The following is a 5,848-nucleotide window of genomic DNA, read 5'->3' as shown; positions in this document are numbered from 1 at the left end:
CATGTTGTTTTTGTGTGCATAACAGACGTTAGCTGTCCCTTTGCTTTCCAGTGTGGTTTTTTTCTTTATAGTGGGCTTGGCAAGGCATCCCTCACATATCTTGAGCGTCAAACTCTTAGTTGGTAGAGAATATCACCTGAATTCTTTATCACATGTTTTTACACAACAGTTTGGAGAAGTAGAACTGTCAGGTGAAAATCAACAATCAGTTAACTAGGTGAGATGCTTTGAAGATTTCCGAGGCCAGAAATTCCATTTTTTGTGATAATATACGATCAAAATGAGCTCAGCATTCCCCAAAATGGTTTGCTATTTTGCTTGGTTTGAACAATGCACCTGAAGTGTACCATGTTCGAAAGATGAATGAAACACTCAAAGCAAGGATGAATTATCATTGAACTACAAAATTTTCTTTACCATGTGTACTTTTACAATGGACACCCTCCTCACGTGACTTACTTGTTTTAGTCGGTTCCATTGAAATTCCTGTCGTCATTCGGTAAGAGAGTTATCAAATTCTAGTTTGCAAGTTCTGGCGATAAATAGGCAACAGGTAATCTGCCATATAGTTCTTCTTTTGAAACCTCATAAAATATCGATCGTTCAGCTGTAGCACCCTTTTGGTGCCTAGCTGCCGTGCCACACGAAGGAGGCACGAGGGCTGGGCTACTACCAAGCCTAGACAGGGGAAGTCGAGAGGCAGAGGTCAGGTTCGAACCACGGACCTTCCGGTTAGTCAATTCGCGGTCTAACCACTTGTTTCAACTCACCCCCTATAAAATACCAGTGGCACACAGAATATTTTGTGGTCCAGCGATAAATTATTAGGCCGTCTATAGCTTACTACGGGGAAACGATTTTCAACCGAACTTGAATGGAACCACGGACTTCCGGTTAGTCAATTCGCGGTCTAACCACTTGTTTCAACTCACCCCCTATAAAATACCAGTGGCACACAGAATATTTTGTGGTCCAGCGATAAATTATTAGGCCGTCTATAGCTTACTACGGGGAAACGATTTTCAACCGAACTTGAATGAGGGCGTTTCATTGAAAATCCCATAGGTCAGCGTTTAGTACAGGACGTTTCGGGATTATGCTATGGCACAAAAGAGTGGCATGTTCGTTGCAGTCAAGACGGTGAAGAAACATGAAAATAAGTAATGTTGGCTAGTGTTTACCCTTAGTGTATGTTTTTCGTGGTCAAGAACACAATAAAATATCACTGTGGTTGCTGATAGCACGTCCATATTTTGAGAAAAAGGACACAACGGAGAGTGAAAACCAAATCTCTCGGTGAAGACACGTATCACAAGATGAGATTTACATTGAGTTTTCATAGTTAAGAAACCGGTGGGTATTTGTGATACTACTTCCTACCAGAGATGCAAGATACTTGTATCATATGGATTATGGTAAAATGTGACGTTGGCGAACGTATCTAGTCAGGCACTACAGTAAAGCAAAAAGTGAAATACTAAGGGACGCTTAGTTTTTTGTAAATTCACATAGCTTAAGTCAGTAAGCTCACCTGGAATAATGGACAAAAGTTGTGACCGCTGTCTATTGTGTAGGATTCAGTAATGCACGGGATCGTACCTAGATTAGTCTGTTGGCTGTTTTGTGGCTCTCTGATGTTTGGCGAGTGCCTAATGGTTTGCATTTACGTGGATATCAGACAGCCTCGATCGGTACTTATGCTTTCATAATCGTACACAGAGTGTTGTCGTGAAAGTGACCCACAGCCTCCCTAAGGTTCTCAAAATGTATTTCTTTTAAAGTTAAGTATTGGGTCGCTTATTTAGGTGGAACCAAAAGTTAATGCACAGTACATCTACTGATCCGGTAGTATATTGGTTGATGACCCTTTCCAATAATAAAATCCTCCGAAAGCCGGTTTTTATGATTTCACAGACACACCACGGATATCTGCGGACCTCGAAAGTCTGCATGAAGTAGTGCACAAAGTCGACACAGAATCCTGACCAACTGGATGTCCGAAGTACGGTCACGAAGGCTTCCGGCATCACGGTGCTCCAAATGAGCTGGAGAATAAATTTAATATTTTCTGAGAAAGCCATTTTAGGAACGTGTGGTCATAAAAAGCAAACCTAATTTCATTCTCAGAGAAGATGTTTGGTCTCTAACTGCTGACTGTATCCCCACGTTTACAAATTTAGTTAGGCGTTATAAAAGAAGTGGTGAAAAAACTGAACGCACAGTATCCCAAACGGTTAGAAGTGATCCACTGCACTGGCTTTTAGCAGGATTTTTACAGGAAGCGCTACAAAAACGTTTATGCAGTATGAGCACAAAAAAGAGAGTTGGTCCAATTAACTGACACCAAGCTCTGTGATGGTCCGATGGTTATTGGCTACTACAAAGTCGTTTGCCACTCACGGCTGGATTTCTTGGGAGGTAATATAAGAATGCTTATGCATTTCATCTTGTTTTGGAAGTTATATCATGTCGGCCTCATCTAATGCACTCTTGATGCAACCTCAACAGGACTAGACATAAGAAAACTTTGTAAATAAATGCGATTGAAAATGCATAGTTGAAGCCATTTAACTTGTGTTTTATCGTTCATTCAACTGTACTGATGCCACTACCTTTTCATTACACCTAAGCCTAAGTACGGTCAGACAAGAAAATCTGCGGCGAAAATGGATGGGCGTTTGTCTCCACCATTAAACAGATTAAAATTGTCAACTCTTCCCAAATATTCACACCAATATACCGCTGTTGTATCTGATATGCTACAACCACTCACCACCTACCATGCTTGAGTGCATTAATCCGAAAAGCATCGACAGCTCATTTAAAAGCTAACTTAACAAAGTACTTTGGATTCTTTCGCAACTTCATTTCAAAGCAGATGGAAATATTTTCACTTGATATACATGTTTTTGAGTGGTGTGAGAAAAACACTTGATGTAAACGGATGAATATCTAAAGTACTTGTTTTGAACATAGCGTTACTGCAAACAAAACAATTAGGAAATATTTTGACAAGCCCGAATTATGCGTTTTATGTTATTCTTAAAACACTAATGTTTGCTTTTTGTAAACTTCATAACACAAAACAACATGGATAATCCTTTGACGTTTCTTGTACGGCAGGAAATGTTGAGTGTTCCGTTCGACTTTTACGGTCGGCTGAGACTTGTAGCTGTCAACTTATGGCTTCCTCACTAGCACATTCTGGTTCTCCCTGGATAATCTCATGATCAAACTGTAAAAATAACAAATGTTTTCGCATCTTTAAATGTCTGAACGTCTGAAATCCGCAGAACATCTATTCTTTGAACCTGGTGTATCAACACTCGTAAAACACACCAGTGTAACTAAGAAAATTCGTTCTTTGCCATACCACTAGGACAGTAGATGTGTCTGTCATTATTTGAAGTTTGTGGCGACTCTGACCGTGTCAACGCTTTAGACGGCACTGTAGCGCCAAGTTCACTTTTCACCCAAAACACATATGCTCTGGAAATTTCAGGATGTTTCTCATAGGTTTTACAACGGAATAATTTTTTCGAATGTTGTTGGCGTGATTCTCAGACCTGTCTATTTATCATGGTCGTCAGCAAAATACCAACTTCAGTTGGATTTGGCCACAAAGTCAAATGTATATTTCTTTAGATTGTTTTGTTACTACTGAAAAGACTTACAGTAGTTTGCTCCTGAACAAAACCTCTGTAAACATAGAGTTTTTGGGTTTTACCACGTTTAGATCCGCAGTACAGCTGCGGTACACCAAGACGAAAGTTGATCTATGTGTATCTTAAACCAATTTATTAGATTGGGTAACCTAAACGTAACCGGAAAATACCCGCTGAAGTGATGAGGCTGTGCATAGATATCAAACGCCTGAAAGCTGTCACGTTTTCACCACACTCCTTCATCTAAGAAGTTTAAACATACTTCTTGGTGCTACATATCATCAATTACAAATTCTTGTTGCTCTGAAGAGGACCAAAGTGAGGACAACACCTGTGCATTTATATTGTGTAAAATTAAGTCGGAAGATGAAGCTAATTAGAAAAAAGCAGCAGGATAACTGGGCGAAAATAAAAGCGATAGAGCTGGATATGTTAGTGGATAAGGAGTTCAGCAAATCATTAGTGAAGAAATGCAAGTAATACCGCTCTCAACAGCTGTTGACCAGCAAAGTTCGGTAGGTGACTTTTATTTAAGCATTTTAGAAGGGCAAGATAGTTGGCAGCGTCACTAGGTACTGGAAGATGTAGTATGTACAGCTGAACTGAGGAAATCACACTTGATATGAGTTGGGACTTATTAAGCGGACACGGCAGTTGAGGTTTCAGTCAAAATTATATTCTACCTGATCACCAAATTGAGTGCCGTTCGCGAAATAAATCTGGTTGAAAATTTTTATGTCGATTCCGGATGACACGGCGAAGTTCACTCGTTTATAACTGCCAACTACTGAACAGACTGAAAAAAGACCACCCGAGTTTCCAGTTGGTATGATATTCTTATTACCTCGGAATGTTACACAAGGGAGATTCCCCTTGACGCCAACATAATTTAAAAACGAACGTATCCATCAGGTCTTAAAAATGCCACGTTGAAACTTGCCACCAGCAAGTATAGATTTTTACAATGCAATAAGCTTCCAGTTAAAGGATAGTCGAAAACTTTACGACAATCAAGGTGATATTTACGTGTAAAGACGGTTTCTGAACAAAGTTTAATGCACAGCGAACGATAACCAGGTGCGTGAAAATGTGAAAAAACCCCGAATTTTACCTATTTACAAATGGGCAAGACCATAAAATTGAGCAATGCTAATAAATGAGACTAGCTACACAGCCCGATGGGGAAAGCTCTATTCATTATTCTCCTGTTTTAATATTCCATATGCTGTACATATTCGCCATTTCGGATACATACGTGCTGGTTGTTACGCTTCGCTGAATTCCGGATTTCTAGTTCGTCTGGTTATACCGATATACGTACGAAACTCAATTCTCACATTTTGGCGTCACGATTGGGACGATTCATCATGCCTGCCGAAATGGAACCATTAGATGTTAATTTAACCGCGCGTGACGTAGAGGATTATTTGGAACGGTTCGATATATGGTTCCTCACAGAATCCGATATGGATGATAAGAAACTCACTGCATACTTCCTACATTTCGTTGGTAAGGATGCGTATACGTTGATCAAGAATTTAGTATATCCTGAATCTCCAAACGGTATTCCCTACAGGCCAAATTGGAAGACCCAGCTGCGTGTAGACGCATTGCTGACATTCAGCTGCCCGAATTACAGCAGAAGCTGCTACTCTGTCCGGATCGGAAATTTCAAACTATTCCGGAAATATGTGAGCAGTATGAAGATGTGAAGCATGTGACGAAGACTGAGGAAGCAGTCTTGTTAAATTATTCCAAAAGAAATAATTCAAGGATGCAGACGAACAACAAATTCAAATCTCGAACAGATTCTCGTGCCCCAAATCCATCAACACGTCACTTCACAGATCGTAACCCTAATCCGATGGCTCAAAAATATGGGAAATGCGAGTCTTGTGGACGAAACCATTCCAGGTAATCATGCCCCCCACAGACGAGCGAAGTGTTTTATCTGCGGTAAAACAGGACACATTCAACCTGTCTGTAAGTCCATGAAAGTGTGTCACTTAACTTCTGACCCAAGTACTGACATGAAGTCATTATCTGAAGATATTTCTACTCTTTCTCTATCTGTTTTGTTCCAAAATTCGTCACATGTTTATAAAACGTTGGTATCCGCTTCTGGTCAAAAGCATGACTTCATTGTTGATACTGGTAGTGTTGAGTCCATCATTCCACAATCA

The sequence above is a fragment of the Opisthorchis viverrini genome (genome assembly GCF_000715545.1).
Source record: "Opisthorchis viverrini unplaced genomic scaffold opera_v5_59, whole genome shotgun sequence".
In the NCBI taxonomy this organism is placed as follows: Eukaryota; Metazoa; Platyhelminthes; class Trematoda; order Opisthorchiida; family Opisthorchiidae; genus Opisthorchis; species Opisthorchis viverrini.
This window is presented reverse-complemented; position numbering follows the sequence as displayed.